Here is a 13,904-nt window from a genome sequence, read left to right on the forward strand (position 1 = left end):
ATATCCCATGGAAAAATCAAACATTCAAAACCTGAAGTGGGTAGAAATATAGCATAATGGTTAAGAACAATTAAACAATAAATATAACAACATAAAATGAACATACACCCATGATTGGAGCCCCAGAGTATATAAAGTGTGTGTGAATATACATATACTTATGAGTGCAATGATAACTGGGTAATTTCAGAGCCCATTTTCAACAATAAACAGATTGGACGAAAGTATAAAAATGAGAAATACAAGTTAAATTGCACCCAATGCAACTGTACCTGAAAAACATCTAAAGAACATTTCTTCTACATGTAGGGTATACATTCCTTTCATCAGCACATAGACCATTCTTTCTGATGGCAGTATGATAGATCACTAAGGAACTCAACAGTTTTTAGAAGGTGAAATTGAATCGTCTGATCTGAACACACTGTAATAAAAGCACAAATCAGTAGCAAGAAAACCTTTTAGAAAAAAATATATCTGAAAATTAGACAAATTTGTTTTAAAGAACTAACATTTAAGAACCACCCCAAGTACTTATTGAACTATGTGAGAATAGAGATATGATATGCATAGCTGATTGAATACATCAAAAGTGGTGCTGATATGATAGTAAGCCCTTGTGAAAAAGGTTCAACCTTCCTCCCTTGGTCCCTCTTTGTAATTTGGCTTCTTCCGGTCTGTGGATTGTTGAGTGATTATACTGTATTTTATGGCTAATATCTACTTAGAAGTGAGTACACACTGTGCATGTCATTTTGTGTCTAGGTTATCAGGGGTAGATAGAAAGGGGAAACTTGGTGGGGGGAGAGGAATGGGAAGAGGATCAGGTACAGGAAGAATGGGGAGAAAGAATGGAAAGCAGTGGTGGGAAGGTGAGGGGACATTTCTAGGACATGTCAGAGACCCGGAAGGAGTTGATGTCCCAGGGAGTCTATGGGGTGACTCTAGTTGAGACTCCTAGTAGTGGAGGATATGGAGACTGAGTGGCCATCTCCTGTAGCCAGACAGGACTCCCAGTATATGGGTAAGGACAGCAATCCACCGACAAAATATGTCCTGCCTAGAAGATGTGCATGTGAAAAGATGGAACAGAGACAGAAGAAATGGCCAACCAATGCCTGACTCAAATTGAGACCCATCCTATGGAAAAGAAATAATCCCTGACACTATTAATGATACTCAGTTATGCTTGCAGACAGGAGTCTAGCATAACTGACCTCTGAGAGGCTTCACCCAGCAGTCAAGGGAAACAGGCAGAGACTCAGAACCAAACATTAGATGGAGACGGCAGAGTCTTGTAGAAGAGTTGTAGGAAGGATTGAGGGACCTGAAGAGAATTCCACATTAAGAATAAAAGAGTCAAATAACCCAGAACCTTGCAGGCTCCCACAAACTGAACCACCAACCAAAGAGTGAGCATAAGTTGAACCTAGGCCCCCTGCACATACATAGCAAATGAGAAGCTTGGTCTTCATGTTGGTACCCCAACAGCTATAGTGAGAACCCTGAATCTGTTGCCTGTGGATCTCATTTCCCTAATTATGCTACCTTGGCTGGCCTCAGTGGGAGAGGATGTGCCTAGTCCTCCAGAGACTTGAAGCACCAGAGTAGGGTGATACCCTGGGGTGTTCCCCCTTCTCAGGGGAAAAAGGAAGAGGGAAATGGTGGAAGAACCTGCAGGAGGGGGCAATGGGAGGAGGGGAGCAAATATTAGGATACAAAGTGAATAAATAAATGAAAAAAAAGAAAAAATAGCAACATAATTAATAGGAACATATTATTTTCTCCCAAGAAACTAGAAAAAAACTAGAACAAAACAAAAATTAGTAAAAGCAAAGAAATAATAACATCAGGAATGTGTTGTAACTTCTTGAGGAGATGCGGACAAATGTCTATTCTCCTCAGTTAGGGTTCCAGTGTGAGAACAAAGTAAAGATTTGAGCAAAGTGTAACTTTACAATCCAGTAAGCTTATTTTTTTTTAATTTACTCACTTATTTTATGTATATGAGTACACTGTAGCTATCTTCAGACATACCAGAAGAGGGCATCATATCTCATTACAGATGGCTGTGAGCCACCATGTGGTTGCTGGGATTTGAACTCAGGACCTCTGGAAGAGCAGTCAGTGCTCTTAACCTCTGAGCCATCTCTCCAGCCCCAGTAAGCTTATTAATGTATGAGTGAAACACTACAGACAGGAAGCTGAATTTATGAAAAGCCCATGCCAGAATAAATGGCCACACATGGAGCTTCATTTCTTGAGTTTCTACCTGATTTGATGCACATTGATAGGTCAGAAAGTATCCTTTTAGGAGCGCTCACTGACTGCTTCTTAAATTTCTTGGTTCCAGCTCCCCTGGACTCCTAAGTTTGGTCTATTTTCTAGTTGTTATGACCTTCCTGCATTCCTCCTGGAGCAGATGCTTGCACTCAAGAAAATTACTATATGAAAAGAAGTAATTAAATAGAGAGTAAGAATCTCTATAAAAGATCAATAGAATGAGTTGTTTGTTCCAAGAAATAGAAATGGCAAGGACTTAGTGAGATGAAATAAGCAAGAAATAAAAGAACCTGAAAGAAAATGAGAACTGAAATACAGACATTGCACCTCTGGAAATACAAGGCTCTGGAGAGATTACTAAGAAGAAGTACGTTATCGCTAAATTTGAGAACAAAAATGAAATAGACCAATTACTGGACAATACACCTGATTAGGATTAAAACATAATAAAAAGACAGAAAACTTGAAAAGAACAACAGCAACAAAATTAAGTCTGTAATAATAGTAAATATTTCTTCCGTCATAATAAAGCCTTATATCTGAATTTCTCCTAGCTGAGTTCTACCAAATACTTAAGAAAGATTAATACCAAAATATATTGTATTACTGCAAACACTCAATGTGATTAAAATTACTATAGAGCCAAATCTAGGTAAGGACATGATAACAAAAGAAAACTAAACAATATCTTCACTAATGAAAATTCAAAAATTCTCAAAAAATATACTGCCATCTGAATCTAACAGCATATGAAAAGGCCACATGATTTGAGAAAGAGTTAAGTGTAAGTATGGTCATTTAGCATGCATGTAGCCTTTGGTTTCTTTAACATTGAAAATTTAAACAAGCAAACATTATGCACCATGGTCAAATAATATTTACCAATAAAAGAAATTTATACTTGAAAATATGAAAAGCAATGACGACGTTAGCATTGTTCTCCTAAAGCCCCTCTTCCCCGCCCCTCTCCCTCTTCAGCTTTCTTGTCCATTAATTTAAAGTATTAATCAGAACATAAGTTACCCTACTTGGGAGACAAGCCAAATTTCAGTTCTAGGTTGCTCATTTTTCTGCCATTGAGGAAAATATCAGAGACAACCTAGCACACTGCAATCTGTTTCTTGCAACTTCCTGCATTCTGCAGGAAACTGCGTCTGATTCCTCCAGATAAAAATCTTGCAGCAATATCACCCCAAATTGCACCCAGCTTCAGTGCAGTCCCTATCAAAATACCAGTGACCTTTCTTAAAGAAATAATAAAAAACACCTAAAATTTGCACAGAACCACAAACATTTAGAATAGTTAAAGTAATCATGAATAAAAGAATAATGCAGACGCCATTATTCTATATGGCTTCAAAATGTGCTGCAAATTTGGCATAATTTAGACAGCATGATATTGGTATAAATAAAGACAGATTCATGGAATGAAGTGTAGAACATACTTTAAATCTCATATATCTATAGCCAATTTTCAACAAGGGCTAAGGTTCTATTAAAATACTTTTCTCAAAAAATAAAAGACCTATAGGGAAAGACCCCATGTGTTAATCTGCTAATATCTGGCAAAGTACACACAACTATACCTGCCTGCATACACATACAAACTCAGTTTTCAAACAAATAAAGCATAGTAATAATAAAAATAATAATCATTATTATTTAAAATAGCAAGGAAATTAATCAATAGCAAATTTATTATGCTACAGCAAATCATTTTTTTCTCTAATTAGGAACTTGCTATTTTCTTAGCAGAGTTTCCAATCAAACAGAGTTGCTTTTCACACTTTGGAAATTTTGCAGATAGATTTTTACAAATCACTTCATTAAAAGTTTTTATAATAACATAGATGCTTGTTACCAAAACCCTTAAAGAAGCATAAAAATTACTTCCTGCAAGAGAACAGCTGACATACACATGTATCAAAAGCTGTAATTATTTATACACAAAACAATAATTTGAGATTAAGACAACTGCTCACAATTTAAAGGTGTTATATTCTTATGCCTTCTCCCATAATTAGGTTTTGGGAATCCATATATATATATATATATATATATATATACATACATATATATCCTCACTGACTATAAAAGTCTCTGCTTATAGCTTTTCTTTATTTTTGTTTGGCTGACTTAGAGAATTCAATAACAATATTTTAATGGGTGGAGCATACATGGGAAGTCTAAGCAGGCTGCAAAGAAGGCAGAGAGTTGCTGCGGGAACCAGAAAGACATGCCAAGTGAAAGGGCAGTGCTGCAGGCTGCGCTGATGTCTGGTGTCCAGTGGTACAGAAGCCACACTGTCCAGTGTAGATGAAGTGAAATGTCATGTTTCCCTCTTTATCACTTGCAGATGTTCTCCTTCAACTAAACTCAACCAGTTTCCATAGGGCACAGGAAGGTATTGTAATCTATATATTTCAATGCAAAAATGAGGAGTAGGGTTGAAAAGAACATGCAACCAAAGTTCAAGTGGAATCTTTATGGTAGAGTAAGAAGAACAAAGGTAAAAGACAAGATATGCTGAGACACAGATACACAGACACACTTACACCCTCCTCCAGCCAAACAACAACAAACAAAAGCAGAAAGATATGGTCAGTAAAAGGTATATTGATTTTGGAGATATTTTTTCTGCATTTTAAATATATTTGATACCCCTCTCTTCTGTAGCTGTGCTCACAACCATTCTGCTTGCATTATACATTTCATTTTACTAAAAGGCATAGTTCATTCTCTTCTTTGACAGAGATTAGCTATAATAATATTAGCCATGATTAAGTAAATTCCTCAGCTTAATTATCTCAATTAAGGAATTTTACACATCCCAGTACAAGAAAGATCTGGCTTCATCCTTGTGTGTGTGTGTGTGTGTGTGTGTGTGTGTGTGTGTGTGTGTGTGTTTAATTGTTTATTTATTTACATTCCAAATTTTCGCCCTTCAGGTCCCTGTCTAAGAGTTCTTCACCTCCCTCCCCTTTGGCTCTGAGAGAGTGCTCCCCCACGCTCCACCCCTCACTGCTTACCCCCGCACCCACCTTATCCCCTTCCACATCCTGCTTCCCTGGATCATCAAAACTTTATAGAATTAGGGGCATAGCCTCCCACTGAAACCAGACGAGGCCGTCTTCCACTACGTATGTGCCAGGGGCTGCAGACCAGCTCATGTATGGTCTTTGTTGGTGGTTTAGTTTCTGGGAGCTCCCGGGAGTGCTGGTTAGTTGACATTGTTGGTCTTCCTATGGAATTGCAATCACTTTCAGCTCCTTAAATCCTTCCCCTAAATCTTCCATAGGGGTCCCAGACCTCAGTCCAATGGTTGTCTGTATTTACATCTGTCTCCATTAGCTGCAGTCAGAGCCTTTCTAAGAACAGCCATGCTGGGCTCCAGTCTGCAGCACAGCATGGCATCAGTAATAATGTCAGGTTTTGGTGCTTGCCCATGAGATGACCCCCCCCCCCCAAGTTGGGCAGGTCACTGAATGGCCTTTCTTCAATCTCTGCTCCACTTTTGTCACAGCATTTCTTTTAGACAAGCACAATTATGGGTCAAAAATATTGAAGGTAGGTTGATGAACCTCCACAGGGAGCCTTGTCTATCTACTGGAGGTGATCTTCTTTAGGCTCCATATCCAAACTGTTGTGCATTTGGACTAAGGTCATCCCCATTGAGTCGTGGGAGCCTCTCATAACCTAATTCTTTGGTACTTTTAGAGGTTCACCTCATCTTCACTCTCCAAAGTTGCTTATTTTCATTCTTTCTCCTGGTCCTCTACACTTCTCTCCTGTCTGCTACAACCACATCATTTACCTGATTTATAACCCTTAGCTACTATATACCAAAACTTGAGGATGCTACATAGATCCTATCAGTGTGAATTGCTGCATATTTGCAAATTAATATGTTTTCTTCATTTTCCTGAAGTGAACTCCTTGTTGCTTTTTAAGGTCTTCAGAATCCACACCCTTTCAAAAGGCACCAATATACTCATCCAAAATATGAACACATGTAACATGGAAAAAGTAATTGCCTGTAATTATGTAATAATTACATACTTGTAATAATGCCTAATTGTATGAAACTGTTTCTTCTTTGGTAGTGATATTCAAGATTTTTATTATTTATATTTAAAATTAAGTTAAAATATTGATAGCTAAAGTGTTCCATAAGTAAATAATCCAAGCATGACATAATGAAACAGAATACAAAGTCAGATCAGACAAGTGCTTCAGTTTTTACTTTGAGGTTGAAAATACATTTAGCCAGGCAGTGGTGGTGTATGCCTTTAATCCCAGCACTTGGGTGGCAGAGGTAGGCGGATTTCTGAGTTCGAGGCCAGCCTAGTCTACAGAGTGAGTTCCAGGACAGCCAGGGGAAAAAGAGAGAGAGAGAGAGAATACAACATTTATGATTGATTTTGTTATTCTTGAATTAGCAACTCTGTCTCATATCAGCCTAAAATAGACAGTAACAAGAGTAATTTTGATATAGCTGTGTTAAACAGACTGTGTCTGTGTGTGAAGAGAGAGAGAAAAAAACAGCAGATAGGCAAAAACACAGAGACAGAGACCAAGACAGAGATATATAGAAAGAGACAGAGATAGAGAGACAGAGAGAATATTCTAACAGTTTTACATAGAGTTTCAACGTGCAGTCATGCATGGAGACAAATACCTAATTGTGTCTATTTTATATATTCAAGCAAAAAAGAATAGTGGAATTTCATTGTTTATTGTAGCTTTGTAGCTTCTTTGATATGATTCTAGCCTGACAGAAGAGACTTTCCATCACACACACACACACACACACACACACACACACAAAGAGAGAGAGAGAGAGAGAGAGAGAGAGAGAGAGAGAGAGAGAGAGAGAATAGTTTAAGCATTTGAGCTCATTATAAACGCATACCAGTCATAAACTGAACACAACAGCAAAATGTCCTACTAAATATGAACTGAATAGAGCCAAGTGTGACAGATAGATAAAAAGCTGTCTTACTGTCTACCAGACATTTATTAGTGTGTTAGACCCCCTCATATTCAGCAGGGAAATATTGTAGAAGAACCAGAGCAGACTAGAAGAAAACTTAAAAATAAATTTAAGAGAAATGGTTTCTTTTAGCCTTAGAATATGAGACTTTGAAGTTTAATAACAGTTTCATACTATTCAATGTTTTGAAACAAAGCTGTAACTGATATTAATCGCCACAGGCATTTAAAACATTTCCCATATGTCTTCTGCTGGGACTTTTCATCATCTTATTAGTCCTGTTTATTAAAAAAGATTTTTAAAATTGCTTTAAAATGAGTGTCAAAGAATTCATGTAGTCAGAAACATTGAAAGTGCATGAGGAGGCTCCGATAGTAGAGAAGGACCTGACTTTTAGTTCATTGAGTAATTAATCAACTTGTTTATTCACTTATATGTGTGTTTATATATTTTATCACTTTTTGAAAATTATACAGTATATTTGATTGTATTAACACTTTCTCAGTGAATACTTCCAGACCTACTACCCCTTTACCTACCTATGCAACTTGGTATCCTTTTCAAAAATACAAAACAACAAACAAAAAAAAACCCTAGTTTTTACATAATAAATTATTTTAACTTAGGTGTAAAAAACGAATTGAACAGAACTTCTATTCTCTATAAATATGAGTTTTATTTTTACGATGATCAAATTTATATGACATTTATGCTATATATATTTTACAGGGAACAATACTCTATAGGTTGCTGAGAAGGTATTTTTCTTACAGGCATTTCTTACATTTATGAAGAGGTACTTTGGATAAAGAGGCTCACTCTCCATAATGTGAGAGGATTTGTCCAGTTTGTCGAAGCCCATAAAGAAAAGATTACAATTCCCTGAGGCAGAGGGGACTCACTGCCAGACTTCCTTTAAACCCAAGACTTCAAAGTCTGGGTTTAAAGAGCCTTCTCTTTCCAGGAATTTCAGCTTGTCATCCAACACAGAAGATTCTTGACTTCAAAGCCAAATAATTTTAAGAATCATTTAACATAATAAATGTGCCCTTTTTATCTAAATGTAAAATATTATTGACTTTACTTTTGTAATAATAGAGAAGTCAAATAATGGAATAGAGTTCTTCTTAAAACAAATTTAATTTAACTGACACACCAAAACAAAAATGCATATATTTACTGGGTACTCTGTAATATATAGATACAACTATAGCTTAAATATATAAATCAAAGGGTAAAAAGCATCTACTGAGGTCATCATATTAGTGAAGAGGCAGCCAATGAAGTGGGAAAGTCTTTACCAGCTGTGTGTGCATGTGTGTAATATAGAGACTCTTAAACAATTAATCGTCAACAAATCAAACCACCCAATTAAAAATAGGTCATGGAAAAAAAAAGAAAGTTTAAAAGAGAGAAGAAAAAGAAAAAAACAAAAGAAGAAGTACAAATGACTGAGACACCTTAAAGATATTTAACACCTTTAGATATCCAAGTAATGAATAATGTCATAACAGCTATGATAAAAAAGAAAATACCAACAAATGCTTGTGTAACTGGGGAGAAAAGGAACACTTACTAAAAGCTGGTAGGTGAGCAAAGTGGTATGATGACTGTGAGAATCACTATGGAACACCCCAAAAAGTTAGGAAAAAAACTACCACATGATTCTTCTATGAAAATATTGGTTGTATACACAAAGGACTCTGAATCTCCTACGGAGATACCCACGCACCATATTCATTGCTGTAATGTAACAGCCTAGATGTCCATCAATTAATTAGTGGCTGTAAAAAAATTAATAAACTTGGAAATAAATATGTACATCTGATGATGTATCACAAACTAGCCTCAAAAGATTATGCAGCAAAATATGACCATAAACTTTTGACCCTCCTTGCCCAATTTCCAAGTGCTAGCATCAAAATGGAACATAAAGCCTGATTTATGGTGTGCTGAAAACTGAAACCAGGACGTTGTTCATGAGAGACAAAAACTGTATTACCTCATCCTGTACTCAGCCCTCACAGTTCTAAGGTTAGCAACCAAATATGTTTGTAAACATTGACATCTGTCATCTTCAAAAAAACATGAAAAGTTAAGACAAAATGACATATTGAATTACAAACACATTAATGAGCTCTGTACTAAACAGAATGAAAAAAATACCCAAATTTTAAAACAATAGTTATTTGTGTAAATTATATACACAAATATATTTAGAAAATTTGTATTTTCTAGTTGTTATGATGTCTAACAATCATGGCCAATTATATGATTAAAAATAGTAATAAGTAATCAGGATTTTAAGGAAGAAAATGAGCTATTTGTTGAAAATATTTTTCTTTAGAGACATACATAAAATATTTTCTAACATGATTTTTTTCTGAAGGAATTATTTTTGGTAACATTCTAGTATTTAATATTAACTTGGGAAAGTTTACTCTACATATGTGATGATAGTCTGTTTTTAAATAATAACAAGCTGTATTTACCTGTGCAGATAATTATTAAGCCAGAATGATCAAATAATTGAAGCAGGAGGTGGCCTTACTTTTATTAATCAAATCAACACATTGATTCTACTTCTAATTTTCTTTTTTGTAACTAATCATTTTATCCATTAACATTTCAAATGATACCCCCCCCCGTTGCCCCTCCACAAACTACCTGTCCCATACCACCTCTAAGAGGGTCTCTATGAGAGTGTTCCTCCACTCACCCACTCTCAGCTCACCCCTCTAGAATCTCCCTACTCCTGGGCATCAAGCCTCCTTTGCCTCCTGTTGATGTTAGATAATACCATTCTCTGCTACATATGTATCTGGAGTCATGGCTCCCTCCATGTATACTCTTTGGTTGGTGGTATAGTCTCTAGGAGCTCTGGGTGGTCCAGTTAGTTAATATTGTTCTTCTTATGGGGTTGCAGTCCCTTTTAGCTCCTTCAGTCCTTCCCTTAGCTCTTCCACTGTAGTCTCTGGGCTCAATACTATGGTTGAATGTGAGTATCTGCATCTGTATTAGTCAGGTACCAGCTCCTGTTGGCAAATGCTTCTTAGAATCAGCAGTAGTGTGGGGGTTTGGTGTCTGCAGGTAGGATGGATCCCTAGGTGGGGAGGTCTCTGGATGGCCTTGCCTTTAGTTTCTGTTCAATTTTGTGTCTCTGTCTTTTTTTTTTTTTTTTTTTTGACAGGACCATTTCTGAGTTAAAACTTTTGAGATGCATGGGTGGCCCCATCCCTCAACTGGAGACCACGGTTATTTACTAGAGGTAGTCTCTACAGGTTGTATCTCCCTTTTGTTGGGTATTTCAGCTAAAGTCATCACCACTGGATCCTGGGAGCCTCTCAATTCCCCGGAGTCTTCTTCGACTTCTAGTGGCTACCCCCAGTTCCCCATCCCCCACTGCTACATTTTCTTATGAGTGTTTGACTAATTACAAAGGTGAGGGCAAATGTATATAATTAAGTGTTTGGGTATTTACATTGATACTACAACATTAAGTAAGCAACAGGCTTACCAGACTATCGCTCACCAATATTGAAGAAAATAAACAACAGGTAGTAGCAAAGAATGAAACTCAGAACTGTAAACAAATGGCTCGGTGCTGAAGTGGTCACTGGAGTACATCGTGCCAAAGAGTTTAACATATAAAATATTCCCATACTCAAGTACATTAGAGGTAAATTGCAGATCACACATGAACATTTTTGTTTTAAATAATGATTTTACTTATACTGCATAGTTGTTGTGTTTTAATCTCCCTAGTCATTTTTAGATACCTCCTGCCATTATCATTTTTCATCCAATCACCTCTAATTGTCAACTGTGTTATAATCTCTATGCAAGTATCTACAATAAGATGGATGATTATGCCAAAGATCTTTATTTAATATTACAAGATAATTTTTTTTCAAAACTTACTATCTATTTTCATATACCGCTGGCATTCATGTTTGAGAATTACAATATGAACTTGATGGAAATACAGCTTATAGCACAATACTTTATATATCTAAATTGGCATATTTACATGATTGTCATCCTACTGGGGAGAGCATTCCAGCTGGCCTTCTGGGAAACTGGGACAATTGTTTCCATAGCTCAGTTTGTAACTCTAGCCTCTTACCATAAAATTCATCTCTTTTTTGAGCCTCTTACCATAAAATTCACCTCTTTCTAATATGTCCAGGAGACTGAAGAGAGTTTTACATAGGAAATGAGTGATGCCAGGTTTTCTTAAATTTTAGAACTGAAAATTACACAGCACCCCTTCTATCTCATTTTGTTGTATAGATTGATTCATAGATTAAATCCAGATTTACTGAAAGAGATAATTTATAAATTTGAAAATTTTTGTTAAAATAAATGGGGAAGTCAAGATAGATCTCTGGGGTCTCTTGCTTCTTACACTGAATGCCAGTTTATTCAAATTTTCCAGGATGTACACATTCACCTCCCCTTTCTTTTATGTTCCACCAAAGGTCCAGATTCTGCTTATGTCCTTCACTAGAGAAGTTCCCCTGGCTTCTTGTAGAGATGCTTTTCTTTGTTCTACAGTGCCTGTATAGTATCCATAGGGCTCTAGAGACCCAGTGGGACAAGTTGTCCTCCATAGAAAGTTGGCGACCTCACTTTGCCCTAAAGTGCACCATGCCACCTTGTGGGCTCTTAAAAACTCTCCCCCCAATCTGCTTTTATACCATTTTAATTACATCCAAGTATTAAGGTGAGTTCTAGGATGAGGAACTAGCAATACAATAGATGCAAATAGTCAAGGAACAAGCAAGACAATAAACATAAATAGTCAAAGAACAAGCAAGGCAATAAACAAAGTCCTGTGATCACTCCTGTGATCTGTGATCACTCCTGTGATCACTGTTTCTAAGGGCTTATCAGGATGACCAAAATATTTGAGCCTACTTCCCCGTCCTAGCCCAAAGTCATTTTCATGCCTGAAATTACTTGTGTTTTAGTCTAAGATTTAGATTCCTGCCTGAAATTACTTCTTTGTTCTAGCCTAATGTCTGCTTTAAGACCATTTCCTTGTCTTTGGCCAATGTCAGATACTTGCCAAGTAGCCCCAAAAGCTCTCTACATCTCCCCCACTTTTATTGAATAAACAAAACTGAGCCTGTCTTAGTTTGTTCTGACAAGAATGCCTTCCTTACCAGTCTTAGAATATGCATTACCAAAAGCAATGCACTTCTGTATTAGGTTGGTAAGGTTCTGTGCAGAATCTTACCAGTTCTTGGCTTGCCAGCCTGTTAAATTAATAACTCTGTTTGGGGGTCTATTTTCAGTTTTAAGCCATATGCTTTGGCTGCCAACATGGTGAAAGCTTACAAGTACTGGAAGAAGTGAGTCAGGCTTTAAGCAGAAGCAAGAGGGTAGTGAACTTGAGAAAACTCTTCTTTTAAAAAGAAATTCAGTTGATTCCTAGAAAATGTTTCCCCTCACACTTGATAGAAGCCTACGATGTTAACATATACAGTGATCTCACTTTGTGGTTCTCCTGTTTGCTTGTGCAGGCAAATCTGGGTCATAGATTCAGGTTTTCCACTTTTTTCTGCTCTTAATAACCCTACACTACCTTAAAGATTTTCCAGATTATTCATATTCATGTCATCATTTAATATTTGTATATAAATGGCACTATTCTTAGTCCCAATTAAGATCTCTGTGAGGTACTACACTAAGCTTATAGAGGCTAACTGGAAGTGTAGTAGCCATTCAACAACAATCTCCTCCCTCCAATCTTTGCTTATGCCTTTAGAACCATATCCTCACTTCCTCTGCTTTGGAAGTGAGATATTCATTCTCTATTTCTCTTCTAGCCCATCCTCTAGTCTCCTTTCTATAAATATGCATGCTACTTGGTTAGGCCTGGGGACTAAATTCTGCTGCTTACAGCTGCTGCTCTAAGATCCTATAGACCTCGATTCTTTAACAGATAATATAGCTGGATTATATTTGTAAGTGATAGGAGGCTGTTGCCCATCACTGTTTGGTTGTGCGTAGGCAGTCTATTGACAGAAAGTGCTGTGATGCATTCAACTGTAAGGAAGAAGGCCTTGTAGAAGCAGAGGATGGAGGCATAGGTATTGACTGCATGGTATAGATTACAAGTATCTAGTAATAACTGTAATAACTCTTTTCATAGCCTCCATGTAGTTGTTTAGAGGCCCCTGTGCTAACGTGACATTGACTGCTCTCATCAGGCTTTTTACAGCCCTGTGGTGTTTTTGATATAGTGACTTCTCATTGCAGCCAAGGGGACAGGATAATTGTCATTTGCGGACTGAGTTGAACAGGAGACTCAGGTAATGGCAGTGACTATAGCAGAGGTAATACTATTAGCAGCGGTGCCAATATTGAATGGGAAGTTTCCACATTTGAAAGCTGGCTGGAGTACTATAATCATTTTCAGGTTTTTCATGAGAATTTGTTTGCACACTCTGCATATAGGTGGCAGCTGGGAGCCTAGGTACAGCAGATATCAGTGGGCTATCTTGAAGTTCCATAGATTTGTTTCCCACGTTCCTGTGCATCTTTGAGCAGGTTAGAGAGTGTAATCACTGTGGCCTGCTGGGCTGCATTCTGTCTGGAAATACTGATGTTAGAAAGTGTT

The sequence above is a fragment of the Arvicanthis niloticus genome, chromosome 2 (assembly GCF_011762505.2).
Source record: "Arvicanthis niloticus isolate mArvNil1 chromosome 2, mArvNil1.pat.X, whole genome shotgun sequence".
In the NCBI taxonomy this organism is placed as follows: domain Eukaryota; kingdom Metazoa; phylum Chordata; class Mammalia; order Rodentia; family Muridae; genus Arvicanthis; species Arvicanthis niloticus.